Here is a 27,252-nt window from a genome sequence, read left to right as displayed (position 1 = left end):
GATCTGGGTGCTGTATGTCTCCATGGCTCTGAGTGAGAAGAGTGGGTGTTAGCCGCAGTCTTAGGTAAGTTGTGTACCATGGTTGCCTCGCCCATGTTGGAGCAACCAGGATTAGTGTTAGTGAATGCTGGCGAAGTTAGCGTGCCACTAGCGGTATTAACGGTGCTGGGGGAAAAGCGTACGCAAATCTGCCTGACCAGTTCATCCATATCGCATTGCCCTGCGACTGCGGATGTGGAAACCTGGCGGCAAAGTACTGGCATTTTGCGTTTTTCCTTGTGGCGAACAGGTTTATCTCTGGTTGTCCCCACTGTTGGAAGTACGGTTTTAGCACTCTGGGATGAATCTCCCACTCGTGCATTTGTTAGCTGTGTCTGCTGAGCAGATCCGCTATTTGGTTGTCCTTGCCTGGGAGGTGTTCCGCCATGAGAAAAATGTTTCTTTGAATGGGCCACTTCCACATGCTTTGGGCTAGATGTGGTAGCTGTGGACAGTATGTTCCTCCCTGTTTCTGTATGTAGTACATTGCTGTCATGTTGTCCGTCCGGATCAACACAGTTTTGTTGCATAAATGTACTTTTAACGCTTTCATTGACAGAAAAATTGCCATCATCTCTAGCAAGTTGATGTGCATTTTTTTCTGTTGTTTTGTCCATAGGCCCTGCACTGTGTACTGAAGGACATGGGCTCCCCATCCTATCAGGGATGCGTCCGTTGTTAACACTATTTGTGGTACAGGCTCTTGGAACAGTCGTCCTTTGCAAAGGTTTTGTGGATTCCACCAATGCAGAGAGTTGTATGCACGACTGGTCAACAACACTAGGTCTTTCAATTGTCCTTGAGCCTGGTTCCACTGCCGTGCTAAGCACTCTTGTAGCGGACGCATGTGTAGTCTTGCGTGAGGGACTATGAAGATGCACGAAGCCATCATGCCTATGAGTTGCATAAACACTCGGGCAGAGAGCGAGTGTTGGGGCTTGAACTTCTGGATCAGTAGCTGCATACTGTTTATTCTTGCAGTGTTTGGGTATGCTTTTGCTGCTAGAGTATTTATTGTTGCTCCCAGGTACTGCTGTACATGGGATGGCTGAAGGTGAGATTTTTAGTAGTTTAACGTAAAGCCTAGACTGTGCAGGAGGCGAATAGTTTGGGACATGTGGCTGGCACATTGCTGGGCCGACTTTGCTTGTATTAGCCAGTCGTCCAGGTACGGATAGACGTGAATATGTTGTCTCCTTAAATGTGCAGCAACTGTCGCTAGGCATTTGGTGAACACCCTTGGGGCTGTTGTTACACCAAATGGAAGGACTTTGAATTGGTAATGTTGATTTAGTATTGTGAATCTGAGATACTTCCTGTGAGCAGGATGTATCGGTATATGGAAGTATGCATCTTTGAGGTCCAAAGTTGCGAGGAAGTCTCCTTGTTGCAGCAGTGGTAAGACTTGTTGTAGAGTAAGCATATGAAAATGCTCTGATAAAATGTATTGATTTAGGCGCCTGAGGTCCAAAATTGGTCTGGGAGACCCGTCCTTTTTGGGGATGAGGAAATAGTGAGTATACCCCTGTACCTTGATGTTCTAGTGGTACAAGTTCTATGGCCCCCTTTTGCAGCATGCTGATGACTTCTTGCTGCAATAAGTTTAGGTGTTCTACAGACATGGTGGTATGTTGGGTGGTGTGGAGGTTAGCTCTAGGCAATAGCCATCCTGGATAATTTGCCTTACCCACTTGTCTGTAGTGATGTTTTGCCAGACTGGTAGGAACTGCTGTAATCGTCCCCCGACTGGTGTTGTATGGTCTGGGGTAGCGCTAAGAAGTCACTGTTTTGTGTTGGTAGAGGATCTGGTGGTATTATTCCCTCGTCCTCTGCCTTTGTTGTTATTGCCGCGGTATCCACCACTATTGTTTTTATTGTAGGTGGTTTGCGTATTCCCTTTGTAGTTTGTGGTCTGCTGTGATGAGTTACCCCTTGCAGCACCTCTGTAATTGGAGCGAAAGGAGCCTCTATGTTGTTGGGACTGTAAGGCCCCCATAGACTTAGCCGTCTCAGTGTCTTTTTTCATTTTGTCCAGGATTGTATCTACAGCTGGACCAAATAAATAGTCAGGATTTATTGGCTGGTTTAATAAAGTAGAACCCTGAAATGCGAGGCCACGCATGTCTCCTGAGCATAACACTGGTGTTAACAGATCTGGCCGCTGTATCTGCCACGTCTAGGGCACATTTAATGGAGGCGTTAGTTATTAACTTTCCCTCCTGTACTAGGTCTTCAGCCTGTTCTTTGTAAGGGTCAGGTAAATACTGGAGAAGTGTCTCTAAGGTGTCATAGTGTGCCCTGTCGTACCTAGCTAACAGGGCTTGCGTATTAGATATTCGCCATATGTTAGCAGCTTGAGCAGCTACCCTCTTCCCTGAAGCCTCAAAGTTCTTTGATTCTTTGTCAGGAGGTGGAGCAGTTGTTTGGGAGTTTGCACGTTTTCGTGCATTGGATACCACCAAAGAATCCAAAGGCAGTTGTCCCTTAATATATGTGGGGTCTACTGGTGCTGGCCTGTATTTTCTCTCTATTCTGGGGTTAATGACCCGTGCCCTAGTTGTTTCCTTAAATATGTCACCTGCATGTTTAAGTACCCCTTTTAACATAGGTTGTGTTTTGACAGATCTTTCTGGTGTGGCAAAGGTGTCAAAGAGGAAATCTTCCTCAATGGGGTCTGCATGCATTTCTACATTGTGATGGAGGGCTGCCCTTTCTAGTAGTGCATTAAAAGCAGCTGTACATGCCAAGAACAGATGCATACTGGTAAGTAGCATATTCCGTTCGAGGCATGTGGGCTGCTGAATTCATATCTGTGCATAGAATGTATAGCAGTCTCTCCCTTAGCGGTGGCTACCTGTGCCAGCTGCAGCAGTCTGAAACAGAGTTTTTAGAACAGCCTGTCCTACAGCAGCTTGCTGTTTGGAATGTACATCCACACAATAGTGTTTTGTGAATGTATGTATGGTAGACCATGTGGCTGCTTTACATATTTCTTCTAGAGGGATGTTTCCTAGGAAAGCCATGGATGCCCCCATTTTGCGCGTTGAATGCGCCCTTGGGGGAACTGTTAAAGTGCGCTTTGCCTTAAGATAACATATTTGAATGCACTTAACAATCCACCTGGCTAAGCCTGATTTAGAAATAGGGTTGCCTTTGTGTTGTGGTGAAAAGGCAACAAACAACTGCTTTGTCTTCCTAAAATCTTTTGTCCTGTCAATGTAATATAGGAGAGCCCTTTTAACATCTAGTGTGTGGAGGGCCCTTTCTGGTACTGACTGTGGGTTTGGGAAGAAAACTGGCAGTTCTATTGTCTGATTGATGTGGAAGTGAGACACCACTTTGGGCATAAAGTTAGGGTTTGTTCTAAGCACGACCCTATTAGTGTGGATTTGGAAGAATGGCTCTTGAATAGTTAGGGCTTGAAGTTCGCTAACTCGTCTAAGCGAAGTAATAGCCACGAGAAACGCCACCTTCCATGTTAAAAATTGAATTTCACATGAGTGTAGAGGTTCAAAAGGTGGTCCCATTAGTCTGGTTAATACTATGTTTAGGTTCCAGACAGGTGATGGTGGGTGTCTGGGGGGGGATTACTCGTTTGAGTCCCTCCATGAATGCTTTAATTGCAGGCACTCTGAATAGGGAAAGGTGTTGCCTGTTTTGAAGGTAAGCTGCTATGACAGCTAAGTGTATTCTTATAGATGTATAGGCTAGATTGCAGCGGTGTTGGTGCAAAAGATAGCATATGATATTTTGAGTTGATGCGTCTAGTGGGTTTATGTCATTGTTGTTACAGTAAATAACAAAACGTTTCCACTTTGCAGCATAGCATGCTCTTGTGGTAGGTCTTCTTGCCTCTTTGATAATGTTCATGCAGTCAGGAGGTAAGTTTAGGTATCCAAACTCTATGACTTCAGGAGCCAGATTGCAAGGTTCAGCTGCTGTGGATCTGGGTGCTGAATGTCTCCATGGCTCTGCGTTAAGAGACTGGGTGTTAGCTTTAGTCTTTGATGAGGAACCACGGAAAGCCCTAGGAACGTGGTGTACCACGGTTGCCTCGCCCATGTTGGAGCAACTAGGATTAGCGTCATGGAGTGCTGGCTCAGTTTGCGTGCCACTAGCGGTATCAACGGTGCTGATGGAAAAGCGTAGGCAAATTTGCCTGACCAGTTCATCCATATCGCATTGCCCTGAGACTGCGGGTGTGGGAACCTTGCGGCGAAGTACCGGCATTTTGCGTTTTGTGGCGAACAGGTCTATCTCTGGTTGTCCCCACTGTTGGAAGTATGGTTGAAGCACTGTGGGATAAATCTCCCACTCGTGCATCTGTTGGCTGTGTCTGCTGAGCAGATCCGCTATCTGATTGTCCTTGCCTGGGAGGTGTTCGGCCATGAGAAAAATGTGTCTTTGAATGGCCCACTTCCACATGCTTTGAGCTAGATGTGACAGCTGTGAAGAGTGTGTTCCTACCTGCTTCTGTATGTAGTACATCGCAGTCATGTTGTCCGTCCGGATCAACACAGTTTTGTTGCACAGATGTACTTTGAAGGCTTTCATTGCCATAAAAATTGCCATCAGCTCCAATAGGTTGATGTGCAATTTTTTCTGCTGCGTGGTCCATAAGCCCTGTACTATGTGGTGGAGGACATGGGCTCCCCACCCTATCAGGGATGCGTCCGTTGTTAGTACTATTTGTGGTACAGGCTCTTGGAACAGTCGTCCTTTGCAAAGGTTTTGTGGATTCCACCAATGCAGAGAGTTGTATGCACGACTGGTCCTTGAGCCTGGTTCCACTGACGTGCTAGGCACTGCTGCAGCGGACGCATGTGTAGTCTTGCGCGGGGGACTATGAAAATGCATGAGGCCATCATACCCATCAGTTGCATAAAGACTCGGACTGGGAGCGAGTGTTGGGGCGTGAATTTTTGGATTAGCGTCTGAATGCTGTTTATTCTGACTGAATTCGGCTGTGCTTTCCCTGCCAGGGTGTCTATCGTCGCTCCCAGGTATTGTTGTACGTGGGCAGGCTGAAGATGTGACTTTGGGTAATTTAGCGAGAAACCTAAACTGTGCAGGGGGTGAATAGTGTGTGACATGTGGCTGGCACATTGCTGGGCTGACTGTGCTTGTATTAGCCAGTCGTCCAGATATGGATAGACATGAATGTGCTGTCTTCTGAGATGTGCTGCTACTGTCGCTAGGCACTTGGTAAATACTCTCGGGGCTGTGGGCACCCTGAAAGGAAGGACTTTGAACTGATAGTGCTGATTTTGTATTGTAAACCTGAGATATTTCCTGTGTGCTGGGTGTACCGGTATATGGAAATATGCGTCTTTGAGGTCTAGTGTTGCGAGGAAGTCTCCTTGACGCAACAGTGGCAACACCTGCTGTAGAGTGAGCATGTGGAAATGCTCTGATAAAATGTATTGGTTTAAGGGCCTGAGGTCCAAGATTGGCCTGAGAGACCCGTCCTTTTTGGGGATTAGGAAGTATAGTGAGTACACTCCTGTACCCTGGTGTTCTAAGGGTACTGGTTCTATGGCCCCCTTTTGTAGCATGCTGATGACTTCCTGCTGCAATAAGTGTAGGTGGTCTGCGGACATAGGACGGTGTTTTGGGGGTATGTTGGGAGGTGTGGAGATTAATTCTAGGCAATAGCCATGCTGGATAATTTGCCTCACCCACCTGTCTGTAGTGATGTTTTCCCAGACGCGTAGGAACTGCTGTAATCTTCCCCCGGCCGGTGTTACCTGGTCTGGGGGTAGTGACAAGAAGTCACTGTTTGGTATTGGTAGAGGATCTGGTGGTGTTATTCCCTCGTCCTCTACCTTTGCTGTTATTGCCACGGTATCCACCTCTACTGTTTTTGTAGTAGGTGTTTTGCGTGTTGCCTTTGTTGTATGAGGGTTGCTGCGCTGAGCCTCCTCTTGCAGCTCCTCTGTTGCCGGAGCGACGAAAGGAGCCGCCTCTGTATTGTTGTGACTGCAAGGCTCCCATAGACTTGGCTGTCTCAGTATCTTTTTTCATCTTGTCTAATATTGTGTCCACATTAGGGCCAAACAAATAATCAGGGTTCACTGGCTGATTAAGTAAAGTGCTCTGAACCTCATTTTTAAAGCCAGAGATGCGGAGCCACGCATGTCGTCTGAGCATGACACTGGTATTGATAGCCCTGGCTGCTGTGTCTGCAGCATCTAGCGCGCACTTGATGGAGGCGTTAGATATTAACTTTCCCTCTTGTATTAGGAATTCTGCCTGTTCTTTATAAAGTTCAGGTAGATGTTGGAGAAGGTGCTAAAGTGTGTCGTACTGTGCTCTGTCATACCTAGCTAACAGTGCTTGAGTGTTTGAAATTCTCCATATGTTAGCTGCTTGAGCAGCTACTCTTTTGCCAGAAGCTTCCAAAATTTTAGACTCCTTGTCTGGAGGTGGAGCTTTACCAGTGGTTTGAGAATTAGCACGTTTGCGTGCATTGGATACTACCTAGGAGTCCAAGGGCAGCTGTCCCTTAATATATGTAGGGTCCCCTGGTGCTGGCCTGTATTTTTTTTCATTCCTGGGGTTAATGACTCTTGCCCTAGTAGGTTCTTTAAATATGTCCCCAGCATGTTTAAGCACCCCTTTCAACATTGCCAATGTTTTGACTGAAGTGTTGAAAGTGTCAAAAAGGATGTCTTCTTCAATGGGGTCCGCATGCATTTCCACGAGGTGGTTGTATGCCGCTCTTTCAATTAATGCATTGAAGGCTGCTGTGTCCTCTGTAGGCGAAGTTTTTACAGGGTATGCATTAGTGTCTTGCGTGGGCTGAGAATCTGCAGGATCTACAGCATCAGTCCATGGTTGATTTTGGTTATCCTCATTGTCCACTGGATAATTATACAGTTCACCATCGTCATATTCCACATCCTCATCTGTGTGTGAGGGAGAATATGTATAGGTTTCTTGCACCTGTGTTCTGATAGGCTCAAAGAGAATTGGAGATGTAGAAGAGTCTCTTTTCTTTTTGAGTGGTATTTTGTAGTGTTCAGCAGAAGTGTCTGGTCTGAGTTTCCTTTTCAATAGGGTAATTGTGCCAGTATATGGGTCCCGATACAGTTTGGACTGTTCTTCTATTGAGGGCTCTTGCTCTTCATGTGCTTGAGCTGATTTCCTTTGTATAGCCTTTTTTGATTGTGTCGGTTCGATGTCCGTTGTTGGTTCGACCGATCTTTGCCGCATGTGCACCGGAAGTCTGAATTTTATCGGTCCGAGGGGCTTTTGTGCTTCGACAGTGTTTTTCGGCAGTATGACTTTTTTCGATGCCGTGATTGGTATCGACCCGACTGTTTTTGTTTGGTCGATAACCACTTTTTTTGCTTGGCGTCGTCTTCGGAGCTTGTTGCTTTGGAGCGATATTTTGCCCCGGCTCGATCGACCCCTCGGCCTCGACCCTTGTCTTCGGCTCGAGTGTTCTTGTTTGCAACGTCTTCGGCTTGTCGACTTTTTGTTTCGGTTCGACAACCATCTTCTGCAGGAGTCCTTTGTTTGTGTTGCTTGGCGTCGGCATCGATCTTGTCGGCTTGACGGCCTTTAGCTTAGGCATGTCCCTGGGCGTACTGGCTCTCGGCTCGACAGCCCTGATATGCGACGCATCCCTTTTGGCGGCCATTTTGGTTTTGGTCGGCGCCGATGGATTTGCGTCTTTTGGTCCGAAGAGTGGGAACTCTATCAGTTTCGGTTTCGGTTTTGCCTCTGAAACTTTCGGTTTTGATATTACCAGGAAATGGTAATGTGCACCGATGGCTCTTGCCTTATATTCTTAGCCGGGCAGACTTGCGGGGCTACAGAATCGATGTTTTGATCTTGGCTAAGGCCTTCCGGCGATGCCTCGACCTGAGCCGTTGTAAGCGTTTCATTATATGTACTGGGCTCCGTACTCACGGTTGGCCCCATGTCCTTGCCGGAGTCGTCCTCAACGGCTCCGATGCCTTGATTGTCGTCCCCTACCTCGACGATGTCGTCTTCCTCGTCGACGTAGTAGTTGGAGTCATGTTCCGACCCCTGCTCCGAATGCTGGTCTGAGTCCTCAGCTTCGACGACCTCTTCGTCGTCTTCAAAGATGTTCTCCGGGTCAGGCGCTGGCTTCTACAGCGTCTGCCTCGCCGCTCTTCGAATCCGAAGAGTTTTCTTTGAACGAAACTGCGCACAAGCTAAGCAGTCGGCTTCATTGTGTTGAGGTGATAAACACTTGTTACACACAGGGTGTTTATCTATGTGTGGGAATTTTGAGTTACAATTGGGGCATCTTTTGAACGGACTTCGTTCCATCGACGAAAGGCCTCTGGTGTCGAAGAAAGGCCGCGTGGCCCGATTCGATGCTGTGAGTAGAAAATAACAGAAAGAAAGTTGTCGTCACCGATCGAATAACAATACCGACGACCCCGAAGGCCTTTTGGCCTATTAGAAACGTTTTTTATCGATTCCGAACTCCGAATTGGAAATCACATCCGAACCCAATGGCGGAAAAAAACAATCTAAGGATGGAGAGGATGCCCATGCGCACTGTAGTCCAGGGGAGGAGACACCTATCTCGTGATACTTCGAAGACTCTTCCAGGACAACAATGTGCAATCATCCGGACCCAACACTAGGCGGCAATCTATGCACAGATATGAATTCAGCAGCCCACATGCCTCGAACAGTTTATTTTAGATTCTGAACTTCGAGTAAAGGAAAGTACCTCCGAACCCAATGGCGGAAAAAAACAATCTGAGGATGGAGAGGATGCCCATGCGCACTGTAGTCCAGGGGAGGAGCCACCTATCTCGTGATACTTCGAAGACTCCTCCAGGACAACAATGTGCAATCATCCGGACCCAACACTAGGCGGCGATCTATGCACAGATATGAATTCAGCAGCCCACATGCCTTGAATGCAAGGTTCAGGGTTGCCTCTAAATACTAGATTTAGGGGTGTTGCAGGTAGGTAAAAAGCTTGGGACCAGTGTGTCCCTTCCCTGGGGTGGGTACTCCCCCTATTATGTCACCCTCCTGTGGCATAATCTGCAAGATGGCGGGTACTGAGAGGTGTGCTTCACCTCGCCCTTCCTCTACCTGAGGTGTGGAGTTGGCAGAGGTGGGCACACCTCTCTACCTCACTTGTTTTTCCCGCCGGTTCTCCCGCCCAAAGTAGGGGTCAGAACCAGTGAGGACCAGTTGCTGAGAGCAGCAAGTGGCCTGGGGAGGTGCACAAAGTCGGCAACCTTTGAAGCTTCCCCTTCGTGAACCCTCCCCCATCCTGGGGGAAGAGACTTGGCACCTCGTCCCAGGATGTGCATTGTTTCAAGCCCCAGAGAGCAGCAGGCTTTCGGCCGAGGGGTCCAGAAACATGTCTGGCGCAAAGCAGCCACTCAGCCTGGACACTAGTGGTAGGTTAGTTTTCAGGGCGCATCTCTAAGATGCCCTCTCTGTGCGTTTTTTATTAAATCCCACACTGGCATCAGTGTGGGTTTAATGTGTTGAGAAGTTTGATGCCAAACTTCTCAGTTTTCCGTGTAGCCGTTATAGTGCTATGGAGTTCGTAATGATAAACTCCCAGTACCATAAACTCTTAATGGCAGCACTGCACTTAAAATGTCTAGGAATGGACTTAAATGCTGTAGGGGTACAGGGCTCATGCACCTGTACCCTCACCACTGGTATAGTGCACCCAGCTAGAGGGGTGACTGACCTATGTCAGGGCAGTGGGTTATAGTCATGGCACACACGAATGTGTGCCATGTCGACTCTTCACTTTGTTCTACACCAAAACACGCAGCCTGCAAAGGCAGGGTGTGTGTGAGAAGGTGCAGGACCTCTAAGGGTGGCACAATAAGTGCTGCAGCCCTTAGAGGCCTTATCTGGTCACAGTGCCCTGGGTACCTGCGGTACCAGTTACCAGGGGCTGACCTGTGGCCAGAGATGCCAATTGGGTTTAGGCATCAAGGCAGTTTTAGGGAAAGAGCATAGGCCCTGTAGGTGTCCATAATGTAAGAGTTCAGGAGCTATGCCGTCACCGCATGGATGAGAGATTGGGGTGAAAAACCTTCCCGCCGTGCTTGGATAACAGATCCAGACGGCATGGCAACCTCCTGTGTGGTACTTCCGATAGCTGAAGAATACCACCACCGAAGAGGCCATTCCGGGGCTATCAGGATCATTCTGGTGTTGATCCTGTAGAACTTGTTGATTACTGTTGGAATCAACGGAATCGGTGGAAAGGCATACAGTAATGTCTGAGACCATTCTAGCAAAAGGACATTCCCTTGAGAGCCTGGTTGGGGAAACCTGGATGCGAAGACGGGGCATTTTGCGTTTACCGCGTCTGCAAACAGGTCGAAGTCTGGTACTCCCCAGTTTTGAAAGATGTTTTGAGTGACTTCGTTGTTGAGCACCCAGTCGTGTGCTTCGACAAAGTCTCGGCTTAGGGTGTCTGCCTGGGAGTTGAGTCCCCAGGAGGTGAATGGCCACAATCTATGGGTCTCATGCAAGAAGCCAGTTCCAGATGGTCTGAGACTCTATGGAAAGAGGTCTTGATCGTGTACCACCCTGCTTGTTCAAAGTAATACATCGTCATCGTATTGTCCGTTTGAATCAGAATGGACCGAGACTGGACCGAAGGGTACAGTGATTTGAGAGCTAGATGAACTGCTCTATGAGGTTGATGGAGAAGCCTCGTTCGGTTTTAGACCACAAACCTTGAACCTGCAGAGGACTGATATGAGCACCTCATCCTTGGAGTGAGGCATCTGTGACTATCATCTCAGTAGGAGGGTCCAGGTGAAAAGGAACTCCCTTCATCAGGTGGGATCGCTTCATCCACCATCTGTTGGAACCCTTGGCTGATTGATGGAGAATCACATGATCTTCCCAGCATCCTGATACCTGCAGCAACTGGTCTTCCAGACATTGTTGTAAGGGACGCATGTTTAACCTTGCGCTTGGTACAGTGAAAATGCCTGACACCATTAAGCCCAGCAGTGATGACACCTGTCTTACTTTGGGACGTTGCGTGTGAAGGAGGTTCAGATATTTCTCATGGATTGAGGATAACCTCTCCTCCGAAGAACACACGTTTGCTTTTTCGGGATCCAGGGAGGCACCCAGGTAGTGGATCCTCTGTGTTGGGTGAAGATCAATTTCTTGAAGTTGACATGACGGCCCAACCGGTTTAGTAGCTTAAGATAGTACGAGAGATGAGCCTGCAGCAGGGCAGGGGACGAACTCTTCAGGAGCCAGTCGTCCAGGTAGGGATATATGAATATCCTCTGCTTGCGAAGAAAAGCTGCCACCACAGGCATGCATTCTGAGATTGTTCGAGGTGCCGATTTGAGCCAGAACATTGGCACCATGAATTGGCATTGCTGGAATGAACCCTGAAACCGTAGAAATTTGCGATGTTTCTTGGACACTAGAACGTGGAAGTATGCGTCCTGCAAATCCATGGAGCACATCCAGTTCCCTTGATAAAGTTGTGGGAAGATTTGATGCAGTGCCAACATTCAAAACCTTTCTTTGCGAATTAATTTGTTCAACAGTCTCAAGGACAGTATTGGTCTGTATTCTGTGGTGGGGCCTCTTTTTTGCACAAGGAAATAACGGGAATAAATCCCGTTTCCTTTGTGGAATGGGAACTTTTTCTATGGGCCTTTTTGTAGAAGAGTGTTCATCTCCGCTTGTAACAAATGGTGATTGTGGAGAGATTTCTCTCGCAGAGGGACTGATGGAGGTGGAGATTTGAACCTGAGCAGATACCCATTCTGCACAATATTGATGACACACTTGTCCTTTATCTTTTTCCACTCCTCCAGATGTAAAGAAATACTTCCCCCCCACCGGAGTGGTCAACGGGCATGGAGGAACTTATTGTCTTGTGGGTGGTTTAGGCGCAGCTGACTGCTGTTTCTGCATTACTCTCCCTCGTCCAGGTCTCCTCTGTTGGTAGTGAGACCTTGATTGCGTCTGAATTTGGTTTTGTGTGGTCCAGTGAGGGGTTTGAACCCTCTGCTGAAAGGAACGCCGATCATAGGGACGGAAACTTAGTCAGAATTCTTTCAGCTTTTCCAAACCAACAGCCTATAGAGTGTCCAGTTCAGTTTTCATCTTGGACATCTCATGGTCCGCGTGGGACCTGAACCGAGAAGAGCAATTGAAGGGAAGGTTGACAATCTTCCTCTGTGCATTAGGTTTAAGACCCGTGAGACGAAGCCTTGCTGAACGCCTCTCGCAAATGCCATGGGAATATCCATAGGCCACTGGATCTGCTGTGTCAGCAACGGCACTGATTACTTTATTTGCCACCAATCCACCCTCTTGCAGGATTTCCTGGAAACCTCGTTGGTCCTCTTTTGGTAGCTTGTCCGTGGACCTTGCCAAAGAGTCCCACAGTGATCTGTCGTAACGACCCAGCAGGACGGAAGCACTAGCCACTTTCATGACTGACGCAGAGGTATTGCACATCCTTTCCCCCAAGGAATCCATATTTTTACTGTCTTTTTCTGGAGGAACAGAGGAGGCGGAAGCAGCAGGATGTGCTTTTCTGACCGCTGCCACTAAGACAGAGTCTGGAGGTGGGTTGGCACGAAGAAACAATGGGTCTTGGTCTGGGGCCTTATACTTCTTCGAGATCCAAGTGGGAGCTGAGCGCACCGTGGCCGGAGTCAGGAAAGTCTGCATTGCTGGCTCTAGCAGACCTGGGACCAAAGGAAGAAGAGGTCTGGCAGAAGACCTATGATGCACGGTTTCAAACATGACGGAAGTTGAAACTGTGGTGCAGTCATATTGATGTTCAACTTGCTAGCACCCCTGCAGAGCACTTCATTGAAAGTCCCGATATCGTCAATCTGGAAAACCCTGGATGGCGGTGTAGAAGATAGGGTTGGTGAATAGTCCCTAAAGGAAGACCTGGAAGATGAGGTTGTTGATGGAAACCTCCGTCTCCTCTTTGGAGTAGGAGAATGGCGAGATCTTGAGCGCCCTCTTGAATGTGAACGCCTTCGTGATGGAGATCTAGATCGTCTGAGACCTGCGAGGAGAGGGTCTTGAGGATTCTTTAGGAGGAGGTCCCTCAGAAGACCTGGGAGGAACTTTCCAGTGCCTTAAGTCTTCCTCCAAACATCTTGGTGACATATGAATCGAAGGAGACTTTTCTCTGGGAGTCAGAGAGCCCTCTTGCGTAACCTGGATACTGGTGATTCCAAGAGACAAAAATACTCCTCTTGACTTCGAGCGCCGGGATCTCAATGCCGATCTAGGCTTCTCTGGCACCTCCCCAGCGAAATGGCAGGGTTGCTCTCCCTCGACGTCGAGCGATGTTTCAACGACGACACGGAATGTGCCACCATCGACCGCTGCTGCGGAGATCCACTTAAGGATTCAAGCCTTTGCCGCGATGCTCTCGACGTTGGTCTCTTCGGCATCGACCGTGAAGGTGTTCTCGACGTAGACTGTCAGTGTTCTTGTGGCGTCTTAGACAGTGAACGTGCCCTCGACGTCGACAGTGTGTGGGTCCGTAAGGGTGATCTTGTCATTGATCCTCTCGACGCAGACCTTCGGGAAGGAGGTGGATACCTCGACGTCAACCGATGTCTTGACTTCGACGAAGGCTTTGACGACTTAGGTCTGTTATAACCATACTTCGAGCTCGAAGTAGTATGCCTCGCCGTCGCTTTACTTTTCGTCGACGGAGGTTCTCTTAGTGTCGACGCCGTCTGTCCCTCGACGTCGAGGAGTTTCTCACCTGTTGTTCCGACACCGATCTCGACGCAGAGGCAAGCACTCAGGAATTTTCTTACTTTTGGAGGCCGGAGAGGCAGATCTTCGCCGCTTCTTCGTTTTTTTCTGAGAGGTAGGATTACTCTCTATGCCACATTTATGGTGTTTTCCTCTCTCCAACGAGGCAAGAAGCCTGATCTTCTCTCTGTCTCACAGAGTTCTTTTAGAAAATTGTTGACAATAACACCTCAGCGTTGTGTGAGGATTGCAAGCACACAATGCACACAGAGTGAGGCTCAGATTTAGCAATTTTCTTCCCACAGGAAAGGCACTTAAAATAACGCTGGCATTTCTGACCAAAAAATAACTGTTAAGTTGTTAGAAAAATACTGGAAAACAATCCCAGTGATGGAGCATATTCCATCTGGAGTCAGGCATTGTTTTATTTTTTGTGCTTCAAACAGACTGCATTTAAATTGACATGCACATTTTGGAGCAAGTTAAAACTCATGGCACATGAAAATATGAAAATGAGGCCTAGTCAGTCTGAAATGCTTGTGCTGAATTAACATGTGTTTTTGCAGTGTAGAGAAAAACTTATGATTTAAGTGGCCTTTTTAGCTTTGAAGATTAATAGAATGTGTTCTCTTCCCAGTTCATCCCTTGCAATCTACATTCACTATTCCGGTCTTAAGAGACTTTGGCTTGTTGCATATTTGGTTAAATATTTCAGTTTATAACACCTCTTTTTATAATGCGTGTGAATTAATAATGCACCAAACACTACACATGGGGCTAAACGCTTTTTTTGCATGAAAAGCTAGCTAAAACATTAAAGATGTATTAACTATGTGTGCTTTTGAAATGTTCACTAAAGCATAATAATGCTATGTTGTACATTGCACATTTTTTGCATGTTGTGCATAAATAATAAGAAAAGCTGCTTTAAACTAATAGCTTTGCTAGGAAATCTTTTATAAAGGGTATTAGTATGGAGTTGGGAAACATAATGGGTTTATTTACATGAAATTATACTTTTATTGTTTGTTTTGCTTTTTGGGCCTAAGATTAAATGGCTGCCTGTGAATCCAGCAAGGCTATGACTTGCAATAAAAAGAAGAGAGCATGCGCAGATGATACCAGCTTGCCTCAAGACACGAAGGAGTCAAGGCCACTGTAAACTGTACATTCTTGTTATTGTACCAATGTACCAGTGTTAGTTAAAAGTATCCTACCAGCCTGCGATATGACAGGAAGGAGGAAATTAGAATGAAGCATTTTTCCTAGTAAATGTTGCTCAACATATAAATGTATTAATCATTTGCACTTCTTTTGTTAAAACTAGTATAGTTTAGAATTTGCAATGAGTCAGGATGGGGAGACCTCTTGCCATCGTGACTAACCAATCAGGTACAAGCGTTTGTGAAAATGTAACATTTTGTGTAGTCTGCCAAGAATTAGAGTATAAATAATGACCTCTTTGGAGGCGTCGTTGGCTTCTGGCTTCTAGGCTCATTAGGCTTTAGGCTCTTCGGCTTTAGGTGGGTGTGTGAGCTCTTGAGAGAAGGAACAGATTAGGCCAGACATTCTATGGGTAGGTACGTGATCGTCAAGGGTGCAACCTTCGGAGGAGATTTGCTTCCGAGAGGAAAGTCAGGGGGAGGTTTCTTGCTCATATTTCTTTTTTTTAGAGAAGTCCTTGCACGTCATATTTTTGGCACGGCAGGCCACATTCCTTTGAGGACTGGTAAAGGAGGGGCTGCTTGCTCCAAATACACAGACAGGCAGAGAGTGCAGCTTATTAGGATAGAATTAGATGCTAAACTTTAAGTTTATGCTTTGACTAATTAACTAGGTCTGAAAAGATTTATTTGCCTTATGCATTTATTTCTCTTAATTGGAGATTTTTACAAACTATTTAATTATTGATTAGCCTTGCAAGACTCTTTTTCTTAGAAACTCTTTAAGAGTTTTGACTGACATTTTGCGCCACATTTTCTTTTCTACATGTGATGCTTATATGCAGACTGTAAAATGTTCTGTATTAATGCTATTTTTTCTGTTTTCCAAATTCTGTAACCTGATTGATATTTTACTAATGAATAAAGGGTCAGAGAAAAATTAACTTTTGACTAGAAAATAAAACCCTTCAAAATACTCAACAACTCTCTTCATTGGCTTAAATAATAATTGCATTTTTGAATGTTCATGTTTATTTAAAGTCTCCTGAAGGTAATACATGGTGTCAAGGGCCCAACACCTTTTCAGCGGTAAATAGAGGTAGCATGAGGTTTTGCATTCAGAAATTATTGAGAAATTACCGCTGCATCACCAGCAACAGAAAATGTTGAATAAAGTTGTTAGTTTCTGACTCCAAAAGCCAAAAACTGACAAGCTCAAGATCCAGGATCCTCACAGAAGGAGCCGGAAAAAAGAACTGACGTGTCAACTGTGGTGCATGATGGGAGCAGGAGGCTCCTGGAGGTCCTAAAGGCACGGTGTGTCCAGGTTCTTGGAAGCCTTAAAGGCAAGGGGCCAGTCTTTTCTATACAGTGATGTTATTTATCTATGCAGCCTCTGGGCTAATTGCCTGCTATTACTTGTTTTTTTTCTGAAAATAAAAGGTTTTTGTGGAACACTATTGCAATGCATGTTCTCTATTGTAGTATTTTTTTTATGTGACATTATTTTCACACAATAGAAATACATGTAATTTTGGCTTCTTAGCCTATTGGATGTATAATAGGCTGCATATTTATGTGTTTATACATGTATATATGTATGTTTGGATACTAATATGTACTTGTGGTTCTAAACACACACATATATACGTATTGTTGTATATGCTCCGGGGTCCCACACAGTGCTTATGACTATTGATGAGTATCCCCTGAAAGAGAACCTCGAAAACCCGGGAAGACCTGCCTGCCTTCAACCCCAAAGGCTTTGTCTCCTGTGAACACCGGATTTGTTAATCTGCAACCTCTGGCCCCGGACGGAAACTGCGAACCTGCACCGCCTACCACGGCCGTAGCTTGAATGGGCAAACACAAGGAGGTCCCCCCGGCGATCCTGAACCGAGATCCGGCGACCCCTGACCTGCCTCAAGCCTCCAGCAGACGCCTGCAGCCTAATTCCTGAAGGTCCCCTCCTAACGGCAACCAGGAGCTGGTAAGAAGATCCGACCCTAAAAAGCACCCCTGCGCCCGTCGCCCCACAGCTTTGGGTGGCCCAACTGACGGTGCCGAGCCAACCCCCAACATACCTCTCAAAGTGGTGGTCGCACCCAGAAGACCTTCGTCCCCGAGCCTACAGTGCCTTTGCAAAGTGGAGAATCCCCATTGCAAGTAACAGGGCACTCGACGACGAAACAGCACCCTGTTCCCGGCCGTCCTAGTGCAGCTGAGGTTGTACCTTTGGTGCTACTTTGTTACTCCATTTGCCCTGAGCTTAAGTCCAGAAGCTTTTCTCCCACAACCAAGTGGCCTGCTTGTCAGCAGCCACCAACCGGAGACCCCTATCCTCCATAGGATAACAATGGGCCTCAGCACTCTGCACCCTGCCGCCCTAGTACCGCTGACAGTGTAACAAGAGTGCATCCCTGGCCCTAGGGGACCCCTGAGTCTACCCCCAGAACACCAACTCCCACAACCGAATACTTACCCTTAAAACAATAACACTATTTTCCTCCACAGGATAACGGACTGTTTTTGTGTGAAAAGTTTTTAAGTGTAGAGTTGGTAAATCTATGAAACGTTTTTAAACTGTAATCAAATAACTAGAAAGCTTTTACTTACTTGTTTACAGGAAATGTCCCAGTGCAGTATCCAGGTATACTAAACTGTAAGAAAAGTAATCTCAAAAGTAACTTACCTGTAATTTTACTAAAAAGCCTATACAAAGTATATGTACTGTATTTCCAAAACATTGCATTCTCAGTACCAGTACTGTAATCCAAACTAAGTGCATATAAAATGTACAACTCCAACTGTTTACAAACTGCATTACTACTGTAAAGTATTTATTACTTACCTGTGCGAGGTTTGCTTGGTTCTAGAAAATAAAATAACAAATAATATTTTTATACAAAAACAATTGGTCTGAAGTTGAGTGTGTGAAATCATTTGCGGACAGTGTGTACAACAAATGCTTAACACTGTCCTCTGATTCAGCCGTACTGCTTGACCACACTACCACAAATAGAATGTAAGGTGCCATCTACTTTTACCTCTGCCTACCTTTGGGGTTCCACTGGACTCTGTGCACACTATACCTCACTTTGGTATAGTATATACAGAGCCAGCTTCCTACAGTTAGGGGTAAGGGGAACAGTATCGTATGCATCCGATTGGTCATGATACCCTAATTGTAACTCCCCATCATCTGTACCTGGTGATCCTGGAGGTGTAACATCAAATGGGTCATGTGCTGGAGATGTAGGAGGTGAAGGAGGGGGTATAAATGGTGGTGGTGGAGGAGGAGGTTGATGAGTAGGACTGGTGATTCTGTCTTTCATCTTCCTCTTTTGAGGGATAGGGCTGATCAGTGTTTCTTGGAAAGACAGCTTCCATTTTGGTGGTGGAGAAGCAAGGATTCCTCCTGTACCTTCCTGGATCTGGATTTTCTTTTGTTGAACATCCACTTGCTCGAGAATGGGTGTGACCTGAGACATAGAAGCCGAGGAACTCTTGGAAGGTTTCAGCTCCATAGATTTTGGACCAGAGGGTTTTGGTGTGGAGCGAAGTTTATTGATCGGAACTGAGGCTTATGTGGTGGCTTGCCGGCTCGGTCCCAAAGGTTGGTCTCAGTCCAAAGAGGTTGATGCAGAAGGCTTGGCCTTGGTATCAGATTTAATTGCTGGGTCAGAGGGTGGGGCAACCAAAGCAGTCTTTTGGATCTGAATATGGCCCGAAGGCAGAGTCTGTCCGGTGACCTCTGTTTGCGAGTGTTTGGAAGCGTGCTTGGGTGTTGGAGCTGGGTTGGGGGCAACAGTACTCTGAGGCGGACCACATGGAAGTCTACACATTTCCATATCGATATCCACGTCGGAGAAGGAGCTTTCTTCAGGGGAGCAGACCCATTGTTCTTCCTCTGAACCTGGCTCCTCCTGGGCATGTTCCTCGGTGAAAATGTTGGGGGCGCCATCTCCGTGTCTGCAAGACATTTCCAACTGACTTTTTTTGACCAAAAAGAGTTACACACGTCACAGTCGGCCTCATGATGGTTCAGAGAAAGACACAAGTTGCACATAAGGTGTTGTTGGTGTGCAGATACTTTGCTTGGCAACACGGGCAAAACCTGAAGAGTGTCCGTTGAATCAGAAAGACATCCTCGATGTAAAGCGAGGGAAGGCCTTGAAGGGCAGGTGTAGGAAGGTGGGATCCTTCTGCATGGTTACTCCCACTTTTTGATTGATGTAATGCGGTTTCTGATTAGTCTGACTGGGATCCTGCTAATCAGGACCGGTCTCAGTGCTTTCGCTCCTAAATTGGAATGGTAAGTAATTAGGTACGTCCCAGATTGGGAGCTGGTGTACACTTATCAGTCCCTAGTATATGGTACTTAGGTACTCGGGGTATAGTTACACCAGGGGCCCCCCATGGGCAGGAGCATGTATTATGCCACCCATGGGAGACCACTCAATTTGTAACTATAAGCTTGCCATTGCAGCCTGTGTAAGCTGGTGCTAGCACCACTGACAAGGTAGCTGGCTGCAGCGCGAGCGCTTAGCGCGCTGTTCTAAGAGTGCTATTTTAAAGTGTACTGCGCATTATTCTGGTCATTAGGACATTGTTTTTAATTTTCCACTTACTTGCACCTTAATCTGTGCCCCCCACCGCCGTTTGGGCGGGTCTGGTCCTGGGTGGGTGCCTATTAGATCTTGGTCGCCATCTTTGAGTGGGGTCATTGGTTGGAGGCTGTTCGTTCTGCCTGCGCTTTACTGCGCATGCGCGGACTTGGAACACCTTTTTAAGGCGAGTCCTTCCTCACCTCGCCCCCTGACAAGGTAGCTGGCTGCAGCGCGAGCGCTTAGCGCGCTGTTCTAAGAGTGCTATTTTAAAGTGTACTGCGCATTATTCTGGTCATTAGGACATTGTTTTTAATTTTCCACTTACTTGCACCTTAATCTGTGCCCCCCACCGCCGTTTGGGCGGGTCTGGTCCTGGGTGGGTGCCTATTAGATCTTGGTCGCCATCTTTGAGTGGGGTCATTGGTTGGAGGCTGTTCGTTCTGCCTGCGCTTTACTGCGCATGCGCGGACTTGGAACACCTTTTTAAGGCGAGTCCTTCCTCACCTCGCCCCCTGACAAGGTAGCTGGCTGCAGCGCGAGCGCTTAGCGCGCTGTTCTAAGAGTGCTATTTTAAAGTGTACTGCGCATTATTCTGGTCATTAGGACATTGTTTTTAATTTTCCACTTACTTGCACCTTAATCTGTGCCCCCCACCGCCGTTTGGGCGGGTCTGGTCCTGGGTGGGTGCCTATTAGATCTTGGTCGCCATCTTTGAGTGGGGTCATTGGTTGGAGGCTGTTCGTTCTGCCTGCGCTTTACTGCGCATGCGCGGACTTGGAACACCTTTTTAAAGCTCCTCCCCTAGCGCAGCGGGATCGCGCAGCGGGCGCGTCCTCGCGTGGCCGGAGTCGTGCCAGAGTCCTGCCCGTCTGCGCCCGTCCGCGCTAAGGACGCGCTGGACGTCGCGGTACTCTGGCTGGGGATTATTATTTTATCCCGGCTCTACCATGTTGACGTACTCGCGGGACTGCCTGCTTTCCATCGGACAGGTAAGCCGCTGCTGTACCCTTCCACCGGTACACCCACTGCGAGGCCCTTATCATTGCCTCTGTAATAGGTGGGCTCTAGACTCCCCGCGCCCCCTCTCAAGGACTGTTTCCTCGGAGACTCGCCGCATTATGGGTACCCCTACTACTTTGAAGATCCTGAACCTAAATGTCAGGTCTGTGCTGAAACATTATCAGCACATTTATGACCTCATTGAGGAGGAAGCTCCTGACGTATTGGCCATGACGGAAACATGGCTGCAGGACGCTGATACCGCTATTACCAATCTAGCCTGCCCATTCGGCTATTCTATGTACACCCTGAATAGGCTGTCTAGGGGCGGGGGTATCGCGTTAGTGGTAAAAACTATCTACCCTTGCGTCTGGAGCGCCCTAAACATCTCTGGGTGTGAAAGTGCCATGTTCAAGGTCTCTGTCAGCCCTGAGTTTACCCTGTCCGGGATGGTCGTTTATCGTCCACCCGGCAGTGATGTGGCGTTTAGAAATGCTTTCCCCGATATTGTTGGCCCTCTGGCTGCAGATTGTGCCAACTTTTCTATCATGGGTGATCTAAATCTGCATTTCGACACCCTCTCTGGCTTGACAGTGCGTTCCATCTCCTCTGACCTAGAGGCCTTTCAACTTCCTCAGATGGTGTCCCAGCCTACCCATTCGGGGGGGCATATTTTGGATCCCTTGTTCACCAATCTGCCGGGGATTCAAATCACTTCTGTTTCTCCGGTGGAGTGGACAGATCACTTCTTGGTGTCCATTCTATGCCCTGTCTCTGCCACTCCTTCCATCTCTTCGGCTAGATGGGTTCAGAAGAGGGCTTGGAAAAAGCTTAGGTTAGAAGACTTCCATCGTCTTCTATTAGAGGAGCCGCTGGACCTCTTGACAGATGTAGAAAAGGGGTATGACCTCTTTTGTTCTTGGATCACCAGGGCCTTGGACTCTCTGATACCTATCGTATCAACCAAAATCAACTCTAGAGAGTCCAGTCCCTGGTACGATGGCGCACTTCGGGCCCTAAAGGGTGCCTGTAGACGAGCAGAGAGGGCCTGGAGGAAAACCTATGCGGCTGACTTAAAAGCCGCATATACCAGGTCCGTTAAGCTCTACCATCGAGCTATCTGCCGGGCTCGTGCGGCCTTCTATGCTACCGAATTCCGGAACAACTCAAATCCGTCAAAGGCTATTTTTAAGGCCGTAAAACAACTTATGGCGAAGCGGTCTACCACTACGACCGTAAGCTCCCTTTCCCATTGTGAATCCCTTGCTTCCTACTTTTTGGGGAAGGTCCAAGCCATTTACAGGACGTTCCCTAGCATAGGGTCCACTGTGGAAAGTACTAATCGGGATCACCATCAGACCACACTGCTTGTTTTCCCCCCCCTTGCCTCGGATGGTTTTGACAAACTTGCGTTGCAAGTTAAATCTGGGTCTCCATCCGACCCAGTAAGGCCTGCTCTCTTTCGAGACCAAGCTTTTATGGGGCGTACAGTTGTATGCTCCCTTGTCAATCTCTCCTTGGAAACGGGAATTGTACCATCTAAGTGGAAACAAGCCGTGGTGTCCCCGATTATTAAAAAGCCCACCCTGGACCCCTCTAAGCCTGAAAGTTATCGCCCCATCTCGCTGCTACCCTGGCCAGCCAAGATCACTGAAGCCCATGTCAATTTGGTCCTGTCTGAACATCTGACTCGGACCAATGCCCTCGACCCCACACAAAACGGATTCCGTGCTGGGCACAGTACGGAAACTGCGTTACTTGTGATGGTGGAACATCTCCGGGCAAGGCTGGATGCTGGTCAAACGGCGGCGCTTATTTTATTAGATCTTAGCGCCGCCTTTGATACGGTAAATCACAGCATCCTCCTGCATCGGCTCGAGGAGACTGGCATTGGCGGTGTAGTATTGCGATGGTTCCGCTCCTTCTTAGACGACCGCTCCTTTTGTGTTGCCATCCCTCCCTTCAAGTCCAGTTACCATCCACTGGCCATGGGGGTTCCGCAAGGGTCCTCGCTGAGTCCCACGTTGTTCAATCTGTACGTGAGACCGCTGGCTGATGTCGCCAGGCAGTGGGGCCTTACCCTGGTCTCGTATGCCGACGACACTCAGCTGGCGGTTACTCTCAGCGGGGATGCGGAAATTGAGGCCCCCAGGTTTCAGTCCGGACTGAAGGCGGTGGCTAGTTGGCTGACAGGCAACTGCCTTCAGCTAAACGCCACTAAAACAGAGGTGTTGGTCGTCGGGAAGGGAGTGGAGTTGTGGGGTGATCACTGGTGGCCTTCAGAGTTGGGCCCCACTCCGATCCCTGTATCGGAAGTGAAAAATCTGGGGATTTGGCTGGACTCGGGCCTCTCCTTTATAGGCCATACGAAAAGAACTGCGGCCTGTTGCTTCGGTCTTTTGAGGGGCTTGAGACCTGTTCTCAAGTTCTTTGACGCCCCGACCAGGCAGCTGGTGATCCAGGCCACTATCATCTCTCGCCTGGATTATGCCAGCTCTCTCCTGGCTGGGGCCAACCAGGCTGAACTAACCCGGTTACAACGGGTTCAGAATGCTGCGGCGAGGGCGATTGTTGGCCTACCAAGATTTTGTTCAGTGACAGGTGTCCTTCGCTCCCTACACTGGCTTCCGGTTAGGAAGCGTATTCTTTTTAAAGTCCTGTGCCTCGCTTTCAAAATCTTGAGAGGTACAGGCCCGGAAATCCTGTCGAATTGTTTGTCTTTTTATGTTCCTGCCCGTTGCCTCCGCTCCCAAGGTCTGGCCCTTGCGGTGGTTCCCAGATTCAGGCTTAGCCGCATGGGAGGCCGCTCGTTTAGGGTAATGGCTGCGTCAGCATGGAACTCCTTGCCTGTGGAAATCCGTTTGCTGGAGGACCTTCTGACCTTCCGGAAGGCGATAAAAACCTTCCTGTTTTAGCTGTTTTCTGTCCCTGTTCCTGTTTTAGTTGCTTACTGGCCTCTTTTTTATATCCCGTTGTGTTACGAGCTACCTTGTCTCTGCGCCGGGACGCTCCTTGGCTGGAGTCGCTGCGCGCACAATAAATAGACGTAACATAACATAACATAACATATAGATTACCCTATATCGAAGGTCACTGCACTTAAAAACTATAAGTCACCCATAGAGCAGGCCTTTCAATCCTGAAGGCAGGGTGCTCGGTTCTAAGTGCGAGGGTGCCCCTGCATGAGCAGGACACCCCTACAGCCCATAGAGTCCATTATCCGGAGTTGTAAGTGAGAAAGCCATATGACATAGAGCGGCACAGCATCATTACGCGATGACTATCTTAAAACTGCCTGTAACGAATACTATCATGTTTGGTATCAAACATTTAGGAATCATAGCCCTACAACAAACGGTGTGGGAGGTATGATTCCATGCACCGTAAAGCTCCTTTGGGAGGCACTTGGTGCTCCCGGTACCAGTATTCCAGACCCGGACAGCAAACTAGGACTGCTACCGACCAGACCCACGTTTCTACCCTCCTGCTACTGAGCCAACCTCGGGCAGAGGAAGGCAGAACAACAGGTATCCTGTCGCAGGGAAGTGTGACTACCTCCCAGACAGGGTTTAGCGTTATTTGGGCGGGGTGGGGGCGCTTGCCAGCGCCACATAGTCTGCGTGCAGGGCACAATTGGTGCCCTCCATGCATAGTCCAGTTCAAACTAGTTCAGGGAGAAGTTGGCTCCTGCTCTGGCATGAACCTGGACAAAGGACAGGGGAGTATCCTCCCCCATGTCCAGCCCCTCCTTAGGGAGGGACCCCCTGTATCATCCCAACCCTTTCCTTAGAGTATTTAAGGGCTTACCTGAGGGTGGGTCACTAGATTCGTCGTAGGGCAAGTTACATTTCAGACACCACTTCTTCTTCAATGTCTGGGCTTTCTCGACTTCGCTGTATTTCGCTCTGTGCATCACACTGCTAACTAGGAAGACTCCTGCTGCTCCTGATTTCATCGCCCTGCTCGTCTGCTACAACGTACGTGCCTGTGCTCCATACAGAAACCTGCCAAGGCCTGTGGGCATCCAAGACACCAGTAGGAATATCCCTTGAAGTGAAGGAGTCACTTCCCAGCATCTGCAGGCACCGCAACTAAGCTAACTAGTCTGCTGATCTTGGGCTCCCACGGACTCCGAAAGGCTCAGGAACACAGGTGGTATTTCTTCTTATCCCTCGAGGCCTGCCCTGTCCTCTCACTAAGTTGTCAGAGCTGCAGGAACCAAACCACTGTGAACCGCGTCGACTTGTAGTTGCAAAGGCTTGTTGGCTTCCTTCCACCAAGATCTTCAGGCTCCAAGTAGCCCGACCTCAAGCATCTCCAGTGACCAAGATCTTCGTCCTCACCGCATCACATGCACCGTGGGCCTTCATCTTTGGTGAACTGCTCTAGGTCCTCTCGAGACTCCAGCGCCATCGGCCTGTGGGTCCTCTTGAGGGTCGTCTTTGAATTCTTTGGGCTCCCCTGATTGCTCGGTATCTGCCCTGCCTTCTCTGGTTGTGGTGAGCCTCCTGGACCTTACTGGTCCAGACATTGCATCTTCTTCAACTTTCAAGTTGGTTGCAGTTGCCAAGGCTTGTTGGTGCTCCCGGCCGACACGGACCCCTCAACTCTCGTCATCCGAAGTGCCACAGCTTGTATCCATCTCCTGGTCGTCCACAGCATCGCCTGGTCTGCACAGCTGCAGTTTCAAGCTCAGCATCTTTATGAAGTCCTCCATTGGGTTTGACTGCAGTTTCCAGCGCCACTTCACACCTATGCACCCAGCTTCCCTGGTGCAGGTATCCTGGTTCCTAAGGTATCCACGGGTGGCGTAGCTGTTATGTTACCACTGTTATGTTATGTTACCACTATTTATATAGCGCAACAGCTACTTCAGCAAAGGGGCGTCCCGGCGCTGACAGCAGAGAAACTAACACAAAAAGGTGGAGTAGGGCCACAGGCTACACGGCGGGAAACGGGTATGTTTTAATGGCCTTCCTGAATTCTAAGTAGTTGCTGATGTCCATATGCGGGTAGGCAGCGAGTCCCAGAGGTAAGCCGCCCTGCTGTGGAAGGAACGGCCTCCCGCCCGTACTCTCCGAGACCTAGGGACCCTCACTAGGTATTGACCTAGTGAGCGGAGGTGACGTGCGGGGACATATGGAGAGACTAGATTGGCCAGGATGCTAGGGGTGTTAAATTTCAGGGCTTTCAAAGTGATGCAAAGTGCCTTGAATTCAATTCTCCTGGCCACCGGCAGCCAATGCAGTCGGCGAATGGTGTCTGACAGAGGACAGGACCTACGTAGGCCGAGCAGGGTTCTTGCTGCTGCGTTCTGGGCCCTTTGTAGCCTCGCAATTTCGGCCTTATTTGACCCTAGGTACAGAGAGCAGGCATAGTCCAATCTGGACATTATAGATGCCTGAATGATGATCTGACATGTGGGTGGGTCAAAGAAGCCCAATAGGGGCCTGAGCCTCCCGCAGCAGCCCACAGCAGGCCCCTGCCACCTTTTTGGTATGAACTTGGTAGCTAAGGGAATCAGTCAAGCCATAACCCCCGGTTTTTTACAGCCTGCTGGGGAATGGGGGGGTACGGGGGTTGCACTACCAAGGCTTTCCGGCAACCAGAGGTCAATCCACAGACCATGGTCCTTCCCTACCAACAATACCTCCGACTTGTTTGCATGCAGCTGGAGGCAGTTGCCGGTCATCCACTCGGTGACTGCCGCCAGGTCGTCCCGAAATTTCAGGGCGTCCCTCTCAGTGTGATTAGAGAGTGCCACCACCAGCTGAGTATCGTCGGCGTAGGAGACCATGGTCAGTCCCCTGTCCCTAGCCACCACAGCAAACAGTTGAACATAGAGATTAAACAACAGGGGGCTGAGGGACCTGTGGGACCAATTGTTTGATGGGGTGTGTGCCCGAGGCAAAGGGAGGGACCTTGACCACAAACAACCTCTCACTAAGGAACGAAGTAAGCCACGTCAGAGCCAAACCGGCAATTCACGCCTCCTCCAGGTGTTGTAACAGAATGGCATGAGACACTGTGTCAAACGCTCTCCAACCTTCGGTCTTCCACACGGTTTCTTCAGGGTACACTGGGAAGGGTCCTTCCATAAAATTGCAACCGCGACTTACCCATTGACTTGCATCCTGCAGTTGTGTTTCCACTCTGCACACAGCCTCCATTGTACTCCTGGTTACTTACCTTGGGTGGTTCCTTGGGACCCGGCACTTCTACGTGTTCTGGGTATAGTCCTGACTTGAGTCGTTGTTCGCATACCACTATTTTAGTATGTGGTTTGGACCCCCTCTGGTGACCACTGTGTATTTCGTGCTACTTACCTGTTTCTATTGCAAAGTATTGTGTACATCTCCGGCTAGGAGATATCTGTTTGTGTTTTGATGAGTGTCTTATATTAAATACATATTTTTATAAATACACTGTGTGGTTCTTTTTCACTTAATCTATACCTATAAGATTATGTTCTGGTAAAACAAGCTGCTTTACACTCCTTCTGGACTAAGCCTGAAGGCTGCTCTCCATGGCTACCACCTAGAGAGCGTTTTAAGGTTGTCTAAGATCACTAAAATCACCATAAGGGTTGTCTGGATTGGTGCAAAGTGCTCACTTACATAAGTGTACACCATATACCAATCCACCTTCTCACAGCAGGCAATCGGGAAAAGCCTAAACTGATGTAACTCAAGTAG

The 27,252-nt window shown here is 48.3% G+C and overlaps 1 protein-coding gene across 2 annotated transcripts in view; it reads right to left on the bottom strand.

Moving 5' to 3' along the window:
* Nucleotides 1-27,252, bottom strand: part of KDM4A (lysine demethylase 4A) — a 458,146-nt gene that overhangs the window by 197,407 nt on the left and 233,487 nt on the right. The window lies entirely within an intron of this gene.

Source organism: Lissotriton helveticus, chromosome 1_1 (genome assembly GCF_964261635.1).
Source record: "Lissotriton helveticus chromosome 1_1, aLisHel1.1, whole genome shotgun sequence".
Classification (NCBI taxonomy): domain Eukaryota; kingdom Metazoa; phylum Chordata; class Amphibia; order Caudata; family Salamandridae; genus Lissotriton; species Lissotriton helveticus.
The sequence above is the reverse complement of the archived record's forward strand: the minus strand, read 5'-3'. Positions and strand labels throughout refer to the sequence as shown.